Source organism: Panthera tigris, chromosome D4 (genome assembly GCF_018350195.1).
Source record: "Panthera tigris isolate Pti1 chromosome D4, P.tigris_Pti1_mat1.1, whole genome shotgun sequence".
Classification (NCBI taxonomy): Eukaryota; Metazoa; Chordata; class Mammalia; order Carnivora; family Felidae; genus Panthera; species Panthera tigris.
Window position 1 is genome coordinate 42,699,767 of NC_056672.1, and position 17,389 is coordinate 42,717,155.

The following is a 17,389-nucleotide window of genomic DNA, read 5'->3' on the forward strand; positions in this document are numbered from 1 at the left end:
TTTCTCAAACTCACTGAAGTCATAAGTAATTGAGTGGGCGGTAGCATTTAACCTGAAAGAGGAATTACCTACCAGCACAAGTAGTCAGAACTGGGGTTGTATAAGAAAATGGCAGGGAAGAGAAAAGATCAAAGCTTCCTGAATACCAGAAGCTAATCCAGTCTCCTAATAAATTTATGTAATTCTAACAATTTCTTTGGAAGGTATGTCTCTCTATCTGAGAACTTTGCTTGGCCCATAGGATATAAAACTTTGCAAGTATAGCTTTATTTTCTAGATAGGCATTGAAAGATCAATCACCACAGTCTCAGTGTTTGTCTAAGGGGAAGAGTTCAAACAGGAGTTGTTACTTGTATCAATAGCCAGAACAGTGAAATTCCCTTTGTGGCCAGGTATATATGAGTTTCTGCTACATGGTGGGGAAACTCTGCAACAGGATGGGGGAATCATCAAGGAGAAAACTTCCTGGTATAGGTTGCAAAACCACTTCACAAAGGCAAACGGGTAAGAGGAAAAATGGTTGAGTCATAATCTGTTTGTCCAATTCTATCTGCTTACAGTCTGCTTACAAGTAAGTTCTCCTTAATAGCCCAGGGATATCCATGATCATATTTCACTGCCCCTACCGGATTAGCAGCTCTACTCCTTGAGATGGGGATCCATGTTGACTCTCACCTCCTTAGCACCCACCCCTGCACTTGCATATGATAAGTGCCCAGTTGTGGTAAGTGTTGATGGAAAAAACCCACCATGACTATTCTTAGCTTTTTTTTTTTTTAATTGAAAACATGGTGAGAATTCCATCACAGGCTACTCCTGAAAAGGGCCTTATGTATGTGAAAATCCTTCTAAATGCAAACCGTTCTTGTTAAAATAGTATGAATAACTTCAGTTTTTAATGAGGTGATGAAAGAACATTTGGGATTATCTTCATGATGTCCTTTCAAGTCAGTGTATATGTTTGTAACAAAGAATGTGAACACGGGGGTTGCCTACTGGAAATTTATAGTTGTGGAAGTAACAAATTTATCCCCAATATGTATAACATCTTGGACAGAAGTGTCATTCAGTGTAGGAAACACCCTGTCACACTTTTGTTTAAAATAATTGCTATCCTCATTTTAGGTCTTTCATTTTTCTTCTCTCATGACCTTTCTTTATCCTTTCAAATAATTTTTGAAAACCAGAGCAGCCTGACTTGACTTATTTGTGGATCTCTTTCACTCAAAAGCTTATTTTGGTCATTTTTGACCTTAAAGTGACACTTCCTCAACTAGGGTCTCTTGGCACAGATTGACTTTTACATTGAATTAGAAAAACTTTCTAGTTAACTTTCTCTCCAAGGGCTAATTCCACTCTCCACATTTTGAAAAGCAGTCTAAGGGAGCCATTTGTCTAGAATTCACAGCAGGCGACTAAACTTCTAATCATTGTCTGAAACTCTGCATGTATGTGATTTGCATTGTTTGCAGAAATAGGATGTTTGTCAAAGGCTGTTATTCATTATTGGAAGAGTGGAGGGATAGATCATGTTGTCTTTGATTGTGAGCTGGATACAAAATTCGGATAACAATTAACATGAAATTCACTACAGAATGGGATTTTCTTCACTATGTAATTTAGGGCAAACCTCATTTGCCTGCAGCTTTGTGGTTCACAAAGCAGTTATTTAAGCCATCTTGTACCTAAATGAAAGTAATTTGAATAATTTCTTATTTAATAATAATTTATTATGTTATTTAAATTGAGGGTAGAATGTTCCTTTAATGACTAGTGAAATAGAGGTGAGCTTTCAGGAAGGGATGCTCAAAAAGACCTATTTTTAATAATTGTGTGTGAAAAGGGAGTTTGTTTTTAAGGTCAAGTCGGTAATTCTCCAAAACTTAACTGAAACAAAAAATGCAGTTGATTAAAAACGGTTCTGCTTTAGAGTAAATTATTTTTTCTTACTCAGTTTAGGCAGGGGAGCTGGTAGGGACAAGTATTATTTCTATGAACTGAAAAATGAGTTCAACCAACACATAAACACTTACGTAAAATGGAATATAACTGTTTCCATATGTTCTCAAGGTGTTCACCACCCTCCTCCCCAACCTGCCAAGGGAAAGGAAACACTGGAATTTAACTGCTAACGTCTAAAGATAATAACTTAATTTGCTTAATTGTACTTCTCAACTGGCTACTATTTTAGAGTATTTAGTGGACCTAAGCACAAGGAAGTAGCCATGTGTCAAAAGCATTTAAGTTACTGAACGTGAGCAATGACCCCCTTTGTTGACCTCTCACTAGCATCTTCCCACCTGAACCTATTCCGCACGCCCTGGACAGAATTGCCTTTTCCCAGAACAAATAGTTGGATCTGTTTGTTCCCCCTAACAACAATCTGTTTGTCCCCCCTGTTTGTTCCTTTATTCCCCTTTACTCTGTGGAATAAAGAGTAGAAGGAATTAACATTTAATGGCAAATGTACACGCTCAAAGTGGCATGCGACTTCCCAAAGCCTTATTGATGAGGGACCAGCGTATTTTTTCCTTAACTGATTTTATATAAAGAAGAAATGTGCAGTCATATTGAAGGAGCCAGGTGTTTAAAAAGTAGAAGTCCAGGGTGCCTGGGTGGCTCGGTCGGTTAATCGTCCGACTCTTGGTTTCAGCTCAGGTCATGATCTCACGGTTTGTGCATTCGAGCCCTGCATTGGGTTCTGTGCTGACAGCACAGAGCCTGCCTGGGATTTTCTCTCTCCCTTTCTCTCTGCCTCTCTTCCACTCTCTCTGTTTCTCAAAATAAATAAACTTAAAAAAATTTTTAAATAAATAAGTAAATAATGGAAGTCCATTCCAATTCAATGTGTAATTTTTATGGCACACTTATAGGTATAACTTGAACTGGCGATCCCTTGGGAAAATATACTGAGACAGAAAGAGTAGATTTGGTTTCTAGTACATTTGCTAGTTCATGTTATATAATATGATGTCACCAAGAAAAAATCAGAACACCCTACAAATTATATATATGTCGCCCTTTGAGGGTTTTAAATATTTTACTTGCCTGTGTTTGCAAGACTTATCTAATGCATTCTGACTCTACCAGTCATGAACTGTTGAAAAAAATTACTTTAAGTTCAGTATATGAATATTTTATATAACTTCACATTTTCTGATTATTTTTTGATATTTGAAACCAGTACTCTACATCATTTCTACATTTCTGTCAGGACAGAGGAAGCTTGGAGAAGGCCAAATATGCACCAAGCACTTTCCTAAGGAGTTTATACAAATTTCTCAGAACAACCTGAGATAGGCAATAGTAGCTCCATTTTCAGTAGTGATGACCAATTGGGAATGTAATTTTTGAAAGATACCACTCACAATTGTAACAAAACTATAAGAATGTAGGTCTCAAAAAGATATTAAACCTGAATGGAATGTCAATGAATAACATTCTATCCTGGATTTTATTAATAGCATGCTAACATGGATTTTATTAATAGCATGCTAATACTCATTGAAGATAAATGTTCAATATTACTAGTCACCAGGGATGTACAAATTAAAACAACAAAGATACAGCATTGATGCCCATCAGATTGGCAAAAAATTAAGAGTTGACAAAGGCATTATCAGTGAGCAAGAAAGATAGTAGGAAACAGTCCTATATTGCTGTTGGGGTATAAATCGGAACAGCCAGTTTAAAGAGCAACTTTCCAGTATCTGTAAAGTTGAGTATATGCATGTCCTAAATCCCACCAATTTCTCTTTAGGAATGTACCCTAGAGAAACACTTACACAGATATCAACAAAGTATTAAATGTTATGGCCTAAAATTGAAAGAAAACCTTAAATATTCATTAGAAGGTAAATAGATGAACTACTAGTGGTTTATTTAAAAAAGAAAATACTGTAGGCACAGTTAAAATAAATGACTAGATCTGTATACATTGGATCAATCTCAAAAATATAGTGTTGAGGGGAAGTGATACCACTTCATAATATATAATTTATATCAATTTGAGTACCACATAAGTATTTACTAGATGTTCAGAAGAAATGATTATGTAGAAAAACAAGGGTGCGAAAAATTTGCTCCAACAACGTCATGTTGGTTACTCTCTGCATAGGAAGAAAAGAAGGGCATCAGGTTGGGGCCATGTGCATGGTACACTTTAATCATATCTATATTTTATTTTTCAAAGAAGAATATGATAAGATGTTAATATATGTTTACATTGAGAATGGTCACAAAGAAAGTTTATTATTCCTTGCACTTTTTATGTTTGGAATATTTTTAAATACATGTATAATAAAACCTTCAGGGTAATGTCTGGCAAAAATCAGCACCAAATGAATGCTGTTTTTATTAGCAGTGGTTGAACTGGCAAATCATTGAAACAAAGTGACAAAATTCAGTGCCCAAGATTTAATATATACACTATTCCCATTTTTGCTTCAGAATATAATTAAGGAGTAGTCAAATGTATGACAACAGAATACAAGATCATGGGGCCTCCTATCAGTTCATGAACTGCAGCTCTAGTAAATAATGTCAGGATGATGAATCTCAGTATTTAAGGAGAAGGACTACTTCTTTACCCTTGACCTTTGTAATTAACTGGAAAAAAAACCCATTATTCCCAAGGGGAAATTTTTTTTTCTTTTTCAATTTCTAATTTCTTTGCAACTTATACAGTTCCTATCTGTTGTTTATGAGATGTCCATCATTTGCTAGGATTCTGTCATTTACTGCAAACACAAATAGATATCAAGATTAATTATCTAAAGGGCACTGGAGGTAATATAATGTGAAGCATTAAAAATTTCAACTCTCGGGGTGTCTGGGTTGCTCAGTTGGTTAAGTGCCCGACTCTTGATTTCAGCTCAGGCCATGATCTCATAGTTTGTGAGTTCAAACCCCACATAGGGCTCTGCGCTGACAGTGGGGAGGCTGCTTGGGATTCTCTGTCTCCCTTTCTCTCTCTCTGCCCCTCCCCCACTTGCTCTCTATGTCTCAAAATAAATAAATAAATATTAAAAAAACCTCAACTCTCATGCAAGCAGATTTTTAAGAGCAATCAACCTCTCAAATAAAAAAATGTACTTCTTTTAAAAAATTAACATCAGTTAGAAATATATAAATAACAAGTGTGAATTTTCGGACTCTGTTAGAGTGCATTTTCAGGTTTCACACTCTGAGATCCTCCCCAAAGAAACTTTGTCAGCACTGATGAAATTTCAGTATTAAATAAATTCTTCCTAGTTCATTCCAACTTTGTTCCTTTAAACTAGTATTCAAATTCCTGAGATAGTCTCCACTGACAGTTATCCTAAAGTAAGCGAGAATACTTTGAAATGAATATCGGAGATCTTCAGTAAAAGTTACAAATGTGAGGAGCTGACTCTTTGCTGCTTTTCTCTGGAACTTGGCTAATAAGCATAAACTCCTCAGATTTAAATTGCTCCTCAGAAAATCACTTGGGGGCACCAAAGAATAATTTATTGCTTCCTTAATATAAAGAGCTAATTCATCTCGTGAAAAGACCAATAACTTTCAAAGGAGTTCCTCAGCTGTTCTAAGGTGGTACTGAAACTATCATCCCGTGTAATGAGTTTCAATGCCTATCTGTAACAGACCATTTTGATGACGTAGTTGTGTATGGAGGTGCTGTCCATCAGTAGCTGCAAGCAGCTGGGGTGGGGGTCTGGGGGGGGGGGGTGGGTAGTTGCTGACTCCTCCAACAGCTGGACAAGGTCATTTGACACCAGGCATCTGTATAAGGAGACCCTGAGTAGAATCGGAGAGGTCAGAGGACAGCCTAATGGAATCTTGTAACTGAGAGTCCACATTCTGTCACTTGAATTTAAGAAAGTATGAAAGAATACTGTGGGTTGTGGGCAAGGACAAAATGACCCTTTGATGCAGCACATCCTTTTAGAGTTTATATAATCTTCTAATTGGATAGACATGATTTTTTTAAGTAGGTGCTATTTCAGAGTAGGTAGAAATGTAGGCCTTTAAACTGAGATTGTAAGTGGGTTGACCAATTGAAGCAAAAATTAAAAGGACATTATTTACTGGCATGATATTATTGCATAAATGTAATCTCCAAATGTTGGTTTTAAAATTCTGTATGCCATTCTACCTTCATTAATAGTAACTTTTTTTTAACAGTAACTTTTAAGTAAGAAGGTCATGTTTTTATTCGGTTTAGAAAATAATAGCAATATTACTCAATGAAAAGTTTTGAAAGGAGTACATTTCAGTTTTTCTTCTTGTTATCTTATTAAGTTTGATTTCAACTTGATATTGACAAAGGACAAAACGAATACTCTCAAAAAAAAAGATCTTTTACTTACATCACTTAAATATACATATGTAACTTCTGCTAAGCGAAGATATCTTTATCTACAATTAAATTGTTTTACCAAAACTAATAATGTGAGATTTGATGTAAAAGTGTCACTTATGGAGCCTAAGACCCGAGGAGAGGTTGTGTTGTTGGGATGAGAGGCTTTATTTCTAACTGGCTGTGAGACTTCAGGCAAGTCATGTATCTTCCTGAACCTCATTTTCCTGACTTTTAAAATAAATACACTCTGGATGGCTTTGCACCTCTAGAATACTGCATCTCAAAGTAGATATTTAATGGAAACTTCAGATTCCTTACCATTGTTATTTGATGATGTATTTTTACAGAATCAAAAAAATGTTGATTTATTTTTGAGAGAAAGAGAGAGAGAGAGAGAGAGAGAGAGAGAGAGAGAGAGAGAATGGGAATCCCAAGCAGGCTCCTCACTGTCAGCACAGAGCCTAATGCGGGGCTCAAACCCACAAACCGTGAGATCGTGAGCTGAGCTTGAAACCAAGAGTTGAATGTTTAACTGATTGAGCCACCCAGGCACCCCATGATATTTTTTGATTGCCACTCAAGTTATCTTTTATGTCAGAACCGGTTATGTGTTTCTAGATTCAGATCTTCCTACCCCTGCAATAGATTCACCTTCCTTCCCAGTTCTCTACAAATACCCACTGTCTGCCTACGCAATCTACATGTACCTTTACCAACATAATATCGTTGAAAGCTCCACGTTGCCCTTCACATAATGAGTACTTGTATGTCAAAGCCAATTATATGTTTCAGGAAAGCTGAGTTCCTCAAACACAGTTTAATGTCAAAACCCCTTAGTGTGGTCCCTCCTTAACTTTAACCTTATTTCTGACAACATCCATTTAGACCTTCTTCACTCCAGCTCGCTGAGACCACGCTTTGTTCCCATATGCAATTATCAGCTCAGGGCTTTGCTCATAGGGCCTGTTCCTGGTATGTCCTTCTTCCCTCTTCTCTAGACTTGTCTTTATTGACCCAGCTCAAGTTTCCCTTGCTCCAGGAAACTGGCTCACAGGATGGGCTTGTCTCTCCAAATTCCTACAGCATTCACCATCTTTGCTTATGGAGCCAGCCAGGGCTCTGCCTTCTCAGGCTGCCCAGAGAACCCTATGCAAATGTGAAGAGTTCATGACTCAGGCTCAGGACAGTCCACTGTCAGTCCACAATCTACAGGGATGATCTGCCCAAGGGAGAATATTAGTGCAAGTCTGGGAAGAGAAACAGGAAATTGTGAAATCTCAGAGGGTCGAGTATGGTGGAGGGATGGAGGAGAGGGGAAGGGCAAGTGAGGGTTTGACTAGAGGTGCACTGGGGCACAAGGCAGTCAGAAAGTTCAGACTAGGAGTTAATTCTGGGGTCCCGTTCCAAGAATATTGCCCATTGGTTGTAGCATCCCTCCTACTTTGTGTCTCTATTTATGTTTTCATATATATAGAACATCTTCCCTAGATATCTTTTAAACAAGGACTATGTTTTACAATACTTGGTTTGCCCAGCACACGAAGAGTGTGTGAATAATAATAATAATAATAATAATAATAATAATAACACAACAATGAAAATAACAGCAATGAGAATATGAACTGTCATTTATTGTCCATACTTTCTGTACCAGGTGTTTCCTAAAGCACTTTGCATTCATATTTCATTAATCCTAAGAAGAGGGTGCTATCCCCTCCTAACAGATGAAGAAATGAAAAAGGAAAGTAACTTTCGCAGGGTCACAAAACTTAATTGTTACATAAATGATTAAAATACTGTACGTGTAAAGAGTAGGGATTGATCTCAGCAACATTTACTGAGCACCTAGTCATACTAGTCTAGGTGCTACCAGGGTATAAAGAGCTGAATTAAGCAGCGCTTGCTTTCTAGGAGTGTAAACCATCAACACTTTAATTCTAACTGTGGAAATGTTTTTGTTTTTGGATAAGGTCACCAGGGTAATGGCAGAGCACTTAGATTATGAGTATCACTTTAGAATACCTCATCCTTTTAACAGGAAAGGCTTCAGAAATAGCACTTGATTTATTTTGTTTTTTGAAAGGGTTGGACTTGATTATGTATGAAGCAGGTTCAAAGGAGCTGCTGAACACACTACATTTCAGGTGGACTTTATTTGAGTTTGAATTAGATTCCCTTGCAGAGTTATTGCTTCGCACACTCCATTGCCCTTTAATGGATGCGAGTGGATGTATGTTCAGATGGCTGCTTGCCTCCAGTTTGAAAGTGCAATTTAAGTGGATTGGTTTGGAAGTATGACCAGTTACCATTGCTGGTGAGTGTTCCAAGTTTCTATGGAGACAACTGATCTTCATGTGTTACATATTGGCCCCAAAGTATGAATGAGTGTGTGTGTGGAGAATATACATAAGAAGGTATGTTAAATAAGTTGCTAAAAACTATGGTGTCCTGTGCTGAACTCCAATATGGTATAATTCTTAGGAAGGGCAGAAAGAAAGGTCCTTAGCTTTTCAAGTGCCCTACCTCCTTGGCAACTCACAATTTATGCCACTCATGGGAATTTGGCTATAAGACTGTGCCATTTAGTATTCAGTCCACTGCATGTGACTGGAACATCCCCAAATAGTAGTATAAGTGTATACATTTGTTTCTCTTCTATGTAAAAGAAATTTTCCAGGGATAGAAATTTCAGGACCAGTGTGAACAAAGGTGCTAGGGACCCAGACTCATGCCATTTTTCTCCTAAATCATCTTAGCCTCTGCCTCCCTTTCCCAAGGACTCCCTTGTGTTCCAAAATGGCTACCAGAGCTCCAGCCATTCCTATTCTAGGCAATGAGATAGAGGAAGGGACAAAAAATAAGGTGCTAATGCATAAAAAGGTATATACCAGCTGGCTCCTAAGCCAGAAGCTGCCAGTTAGCATCTCCTCCAAATAGCTCACTGACATGAACTTAGCTACATAGCCATGTAGAGGATGCAGGGGAATCAGGGTCACACAACCTTTGTTCTGGGCAGCTATATACTTAGTTTAAGGATGAAGAGAGAAAGAATTTTGGAGTGAGGAGCCAGTGGCCTTTCCCATAATGATACACAAAGTGGGATGATAATTGAACTGAATCCTTAGTTTATATACTGAATACAAATTTACTTTGCAGTGGCTTCAAGATTTTTTGGAGTAATAAAATTGTTCTGGAATCAGATAGTAGTGATGGTTGCATGATATGCTGAAAACCACTGACGTCTCTACTTTATTTTTTTATTAAATTTTTTAAACGTTCATTTATTATTGAGAGACTGAAACAGAGTGTGAATGGAAGAGGGGCAGAGAGAGAGGGGGAGACACGAATCCAAAGCAGGCTCCAGGCTCTGAGCTGTCAGCACAGAGCCCAGCACAGAGCTCAAACCCACGAACCATGAGATCATGACCTGAGCCAAAGTTGGATGTTTAACCGACTGCCCAGGCACCCCCTGAAGTCTATACTTTAAAAGGGTGGATATCATGGTATATGAATCATATCTCCATTAAAAAAACAAACAAAACTCTGGGGTCTGTGAAATTTTTCAATCTAAGACCAATGACACAGAGGCACAAATCTTTATTTCCCAGAACATAAGAAGGGTAGCTCAAAAGAGAGATCAAAGGCTATGACAACATGGCTCAGTGGTTCTCTTTGATAGATGGGGAACTGCCCCCATGCCGTACTCCCTGCCTGGTGCTGAGTGCAAGGGACATGCAGGAGAATGGGTTGAACTTTGGAGCAGCTAGTTGTGATTATGACAGTGACAAGTATGGCAATAGCAAACACTTCTCCATCAGACATTGCCTAAATTTGTTACATATATGATAATCATAATGGCAAACTCTTCAGTTAATATCAGGATAATCCTTATGAGGAAACTGAGGCACATATTGGTTAACTAACTTTTCAAGGTCACACTTCATATACAGTAGAACCTGGTTTCAAATCCAATAGTCCGGCTTCGTGATCTATGCTCCTAACTGCTATACTACACTTAGAGGCTTTCTCCTGCTATCTAAGGTCATCTCTCCCATTTTAAGGGAGAAGTCCCCTTCTTTTATGGGTTTTGTGATTTTTATAATATATATTTAAAATTAGATTAGATTATAGTTATTCAAGTTATTTTATTAACACTGGATATCTTCTGTCTCAAGATTGCCTCATTGATTTTCATATTCAATGCTGTCCTGAACTAACTAGGAGCATGAGGTCAATTATCAAGACACACACACACACACACACACACACACACACACACACACACACACAGTTGAAGAAGGTGACCTACTCTACCAGGCTTGTTTTTAATTAGATATGTAAAGCACATATTTCCTTTGTCTAACCTGATATGATGCAAAAAGACAAATTTATTTAATTTTTCTTTTCTTCCAGATGATCCCATATGGTCCTTGTAAGTGTATGGTTTGCTTTTGAAAGGCAAAGCATCTTTTTTTTTTTTTTTTTTGAAGAAACATAGAAGTTGTTTGTAGTTTTCTGACCATTTAGGGTATGGATGTTTATTATACTCTTATTTCTGTAATTAAACAATGCATGCAAATTGAAAAAGTTTATTTTTGAGGCAGTTCAAAGCTTGGGCAGTTCTACCTTGGAGTAGAAATACACTTTCGAAATGTATGTACATGGAATTCTTCTGTGTGTAATCAGTGTACATGATATGTGCAACACGAACTAAAATCTGGAGAAACACATTTACAAAAGTGTAAATTTGACTGGGTTTCCCCTTTATGAGGGTGCTGCCTTATACTTATGAAGTAGGATATTTTTGTGTACTTATTGCTTATCTGATTCTACACCATTTTACTTACTCTATGACTATGTCAGGGCAAACATTAGGACAAAAATAGTCCAAATTTCATAATTGCAAAACCAAAAATCACACATAGGTATGTGCAATCTCAATAGAAATATAGTAAAAGTATAGTTTTAATGGGAAGACAGTAAGAATCTTACCTGGTTTTTTAAAGCTTAGTGAATATCCACTATCTCCAAAGAAAGAGAACGACTATTATAAAGTTATAAAACTATTTTTGAACATGTGTATTTCAGAATTTATAATTTTTCCTACTCAAATACAGATGTGGTGGGTATAACTGGGGCAGTCACACACTCAGGTGTGCAAAAGAGTGACTTTGGTTGCCTTTTGTAATCAAATTTCCTTTTTATTTTGTGTTTTATACCACCCCTGTCCCATTTATCCTGATGTAGAAGTTAATTTAGTCCCTTCTGGGTGAATTTAGTACAAGTTAGTGATTTGGGTCCAGGATTGTCTCTGTTGTATGTGCCCATCGCCTTGCCCCCATTCCCTGGGAAGCATACATAAATGCCACTGCAGAGAAGAGGGGGAGGTGTATGATTCTAATCTGGCCCTTCACTCAGGGTCTTCTTTTTTTTTTTTTTTTCAATATATGAAGTTTATTGTCAAATTGGTTTCCATACAACACCCAGTGCTCATCCCAAAAGGTGCCCTCCTCAATACCCATCACCCACCCTCCCCTCCTTCCCACCCCCCATCAACCCTCAGTTTGTTCTCAGTTTTTAAGAGTCTCTTATGCTTTGGCTCTCTTCCACTCTAACCTCTTTTTTTTTTTTTTTTTTCCTTCCCCTCCCCCATGGGTTTCTCTTAAGTTTCTCAGGATCCACATAAGAGTGAACACATATGGTATCTGTCTTTCTCTGTATGGCTTATTTCACTTAGCATCACACTCTCCAGTTCCATCCACGTTGCTACGAAGGGCCATATTTCATTCTTTCTCATTGCCACGTAGTACTCCATTGTGTATATAAACCACATTTTCTTTATCCATTCATCAGTTGATGGACATTTAGGCTCTTTCCATAATTTGGCTATTGTTGAGAGTGCTGCTATAAACATTGGGGTACAAGTGCCCCTATGCATCAGTACTCCTGTATTCCTTGGGTAAATTCCTAGCAGTGCTATTGCTGGGTCATAGGGTAGGTCTATTTTTAATTTTTTGAGGAACCTCCACACTGTTTTCCAGAGTGGCTGCACCAGTTTGCATTCCCACCAAAAGTGCAAGAGGGTTCCCGTTTCTCCACATCCTCTCCAGCATCTGTAGTCTCCTGATTTGTTCATTTTGGCCACTCTGACTGGCGTGAGGTGGTATCTGAGTGTGGTTTTGATTTGTATTTCCCTGATGAGGAGCGATGTTGAGCATCTTTTCATGTGCCCGTTGGCCATCTGGATGTCTTCTTTAGAGAAGTGTCTATTCATGTTTTCTGCCCATTTCTTCACTGGGTTATTTGTTTTTTGGGTGTGGAGTTTGGTGAGCTCTTTATAGATTTTGGATACTAGCCCTTTGTCCGATATGTCATTTGCAAATATCTTTTCCCATTCTGTTGGTTGCCTTTTAGTTTTGTTGGTTGTTTCCTTTGCTGTGCAGAAGCTTTTTATCTTCATAAGATCCCAGTAGTTCATTTTTGCTTTTAATTCCCTTGCCTTTGGGGATGTGTCAAGTAAGAAATTGCTACGGCTGAGGTCAGAGAGGTCTTTTCCTGCTTTCTCCTCTAGGGTTTTGATAGTTTCCTGTCTCACATTCAGGTCCTTTATCCATTTTGAGTTTATTTTTGTGAATGGTGTGAGAAAGTGGTCTAGTTTCAACCTTCTGCATGTTTCTGTCCAGTTCTCCCAGCACCATTTGTTAAAGAGACTGTCTTTTTTCCATTGGATGTTCTTTCCTGCTTTGTCAAAGATGAGTTGGCCATACGTTTGTGGGTCTAGTTCTGGGGTTTCTATTCTATTCCATTGGTCTGTGTGTCTGTTTTTGTGCCAATACCATGCTGTCTTGATGATGACAGCTTTGTAGTAGAGGCTAAAGTCTGGGATTGTGATGCCTCCTGCTTTGGTCTTCTTCTTCAAAATTACTTTGGCTATTCGGGGCCTTTTGTGGTTCCATATGAATTTTAGGATTACTTGTTCTAGTTTCCAGATGAATGCTGGTGGAATTTTGATTGGGATTGCATTGAATATGTAGATAGCTTTGGGTAGTATTGACATTTTGACAATATTTATTCTTCCAATCCATGAGCATGGAATGTTTTTCCATTTCTTTATATTCTTCAATTTCCTTCAGGGTCTTCTTAATCCCACTGGTTCTTGGTATAGATCAAGTCTTTGGTCACTCAACAGGAGACTTGAGGTAAAGGGAAAGGCAGCTTGGACCTCCTATCAGTGGTGATCAAGCCCTGGATCCTTGCTACTAATACCTGCCAAGGTGTAAACTCATCCATCAGATTTCCAGTGAGAACCGTCCAGCCTCGTCAATGTTATCAATCATTATCAGTGATGAACATTTTGACAGACAGACCACCACGTTCTCTTTCTCTGAAAATCCCCGAGTCCTTCTGGAATCTAAAGGGTATTTTAGATGCTACTCTAGATCCAATGGAGATCAGAGTTGAGGGTGTGGACATAAGAGTTTGGAGTCTCTTTCATTCCTACATCCATATATCATGTTACCATTTCTCCTCTGGTCACCAAAACGGCATGAGGACTTTTGTCTGAAGTCTAATATTTCTTTCCACTGAGACAAAGTGGGCAATGCCTTTTTGTCTCTAAGATCCCCAAACTTAAAAATTAAAGTAAGGGTACACACTGCCCTTTTTTCCAAGCAAGACTTTCTGGGGAGCAAGAAGGGCATACAGCTTCCAGAGACATCTTGAATTCTCTCCATACTCAACCTTCTCAGCCTCTATAGAAAGTTCTCATCATATAGAGTTAGTTGGAGGAAAGGAGCATGGGGAAAAAATAGTAAGCTAGATTATATCTATTATCAAATATAGATATTTAACAGGAGATTCAGCATTTGAATTTAGAATTCAGTAATTCAACACCTTCACTCTCTGGCCTGGTCTGATAATCCCTCACCTGAGATTAATGGCGACTCCATGTTTTGTGAAGCAAATGGAGAAAAATCAATGAGTACTTCAAAGAGTTATTATACCCCTCTAACTTATGTGTAACACTCCGTAAACTAAACAAAACTGAACAAGTCTGACTAATTTACAGATTGGTCGACTTTGTGCATACTTTCATTGCTTTGGTTGCAGTTTTAAAGATTCCTGTACTGTGAAAATTTCCATTATTTGAATTTGCACTATAGAATTAAATTTTACATAGTTGTATCAAGAACAAGCCAATTAAATACTTTGACTAGGGGAAAAAACATTTTAATTATGATTTAAAATAAGAGGTACTTTTTCTCAGATAGGATTTAGTTATAAACTCTCCTTACTGCCTTGTTTTCCCAGTACTGTCTACAAGAGGGAGAGATTATTCATCATTCAAGAATAATTCCTCAGTGGAATGAATGCTGGCAGAAATGATGGGCATTTGATTTTCTTTGAATAAATTCTAAAGGTCATTTCCCTTGCATACATTTCTTATTCTCTGAATAAGTGTTCAAAAGGGGTTTAAAGTCTGATAACAACTTTGGCCTAAAATAGTTATGCACACTAAAAATGATGCATATGACCTCTACCTCATGATACCAAAGAAGGCATAGAGATCTGACCTTTAAACGCCTGGAAGAAGAAATTAACTTAAACAAGTTTCAGGCTGGTTGGGTATAGTGAAAGAGGTAGAAATTTTCATCAAGTTTATCTAGGGTTGTTCAAGTATTTCCTACAGAGAACCTTTGCTTGGATTTTTTTTAATTACCAATATCAAAATATAAGTTTCCTATTTTCCAGGAGTCAGAGAAGAAGGACATCCATTTGCATTTTACCTACTGTTAGGGGCTTTCATCATAGCAAATACCTAGCCCTGACCTACTATAGGGGTTAGGCAGTTTTTAGTAACTGAGGAGTAGTCAGACAGAAACAGACTCGGCCTATTTAGTAACAAACTATTTTCATGTAGGAGTGACAGTCAGTTGACCAGCATTTTCACAACCTGTGTGGAGAAGAAAAAAAATAGGAAGTAGCAATGTTATTCCTTGAAAGTCATGATTTCTGGCTTGAGAACTCATTCATTTATCTAAAAATCACATACTGACTAGCCAGGAGATCCAGAACATGGTCAAGATTCAGAAAGTAATTAAAATGGGAGCCATAAAAGTGGTAATTACTTACAAAGGCCCTTTGGTCTCTCATTATGGCTGTGTTACTCTAACTTTGCATTTGATTCCAAGTGGATTAATTGGCATAGCTATGGCTAACAGATTGTAAGGTAGCCCCGTTCCCACCTCCTGGGTGTTTATGGTCTCATGTAATTCCTTCCCCTTAAGTTTGGGCAAAACCAATGAGTTGCTTCTAACCAACACAATATGACAAAGGTGATAGGATGTCGTTCCTGTGATTATGTTACACAGGACTCTATCTTGCTAGAAGACTTACTTAAGAGGCTTGCTCTCCTTCCTGCTAGCTTTGAAGAGACAAGCTACTGTGAGTCCTACAGATGCAGGAAGTGAATTCTTCTAACAACTTGAAAAGCTCTGAAGTTGAGGCACCTGGGTGGCTCAGTTGATTAAATGTCTGACTCTTGATTTGGGCTCAGGTCATGATTTCATGGTTTGTGGGATGGAGGCCCAATTGTGGGATCGAGCCCCACATTGGGCTCTGCACTGACATTGCAGAGCCTGCTTGGGATTCTCTCTCTGCCCTTCCCCTGCTTGTGCACATTCTCACTCAAAAAAAGTTCAGAAGTGAACCCTTTCCCAAGTGAGCCACCAGATGAGAACCCAGCCCTGGCTAGCACTTTGTAGCCTTACAGAGGACCCAGCTAAGCCATGCTCAGACCTGCTGACCCATAGAAACTATGAGATAATAAATATGTGTTGTGTTTAGGCTTTAAGTTGGTGGTGGTTTGCATGCACTATAGCAAACTAACACAACTGCTTTCTTAAACTATAAAAGAGAGGTATCGATACTTGAATCAGGTACTGATAGCTACAAGAAAAGAGACAACTGACAAGTAATGAGACAAAATATATGAGAACATAAATCATACACAATATAAGAACAAAAGATATAATCTCAAAAAAATCACATTGCTGCCTGAACCAATACAGCATAGAAACTAGGAGTCTTATACACTAATATAATCTCTGAAAGCATAATTGAACAAGAAATGACATTCATAGTTACGAATGAGTCCACAAACAGCAATATATCATGTAAGACACATTCTATTAAAGAAGGTAGAGATCTGTGTAATACAAAAATCCAAATACCAAAAAAAAAAATCATAATCATTGACATAGCATTGGATGTGTTTGACCATGGATCTTGGAATTATTTGATAATTTGATATTTATCCTAGCATTAATTCTAAGAGATCAAAGTAACAAAATACTCAAAATCAAAAACTTATAAATGCCTTTCTCACAATGTGATACGTCAGAATGCTTATAGAACATGAAATGAGAATTTTAAGTTATAAATAAATACTTGAGCTTAAAAGTCAAGGATCACTTACTTCCACATAGCCTGTGGAGAGCATGGCCTCTGTTTCCAAGCTAGAATTAGTAACAATAAAGAATGCTGATAACGATATTGGGCCATGGGTTGGTTTGTCCCTTGGTGCAAAGAATATGAGAGGGAAGGAGGTTCCTTGGTTTATGGAAGAGGTAGTAAGGGAAAAAATATCTAATACTTATTTAAAAGGCCCAAACTTGATGCACATTTATATAACTATGCTGTAAATCCACTTGAGGTTTATTTTTCATGGTCTTCTCTATGTCTCATGACGTTTAGAGTCAGAAGAGGTGGTACAAGTAAATGTTGGAAATGCCCTGGATCATGCAGAAATTTGAAGCCCTATAATCTGGGTTCAGCTCAAACATACAACGGTCATGCCACCCATCTGGGATTTAGTGTTGCCAGTTGTAAAATGGGGATAATAGTCTCTACATAAAAGTAGATTATGCATCATCAACCCTTTTGACGCACTCTTTGTAGGAAAAAAAATTTTTTTTGCAGTAATTTTGCAAATGGTATTGATTTCAGAAAAGAAAAGAAAAAGAACTTGCCTAAAACATTTATGAA

The 17,389-nt window shown here is 37.8% G+C and overlaps 1 long non-coding RNA gene across 1 annotated transcript in view; it reads left to right on the forward strand.

The window, feature by feature from the left end:
- Positions 1–597: 597 nt before the first annotated feature.
- The window catches only part of LOC122233166, a 72,944-nt gene continuing 56,152 nt past the window's right edge, over positions 598–17,389 (forward strand). The window contains exon 1 of the long non-coding RNA XR_006210651.1: positions 598–724. This is a non-coding gene — a long non-coding RNA (uncharacterized LOC122233166). The remainder of the gene's footprint in view (positions 725–17,389) is intronic.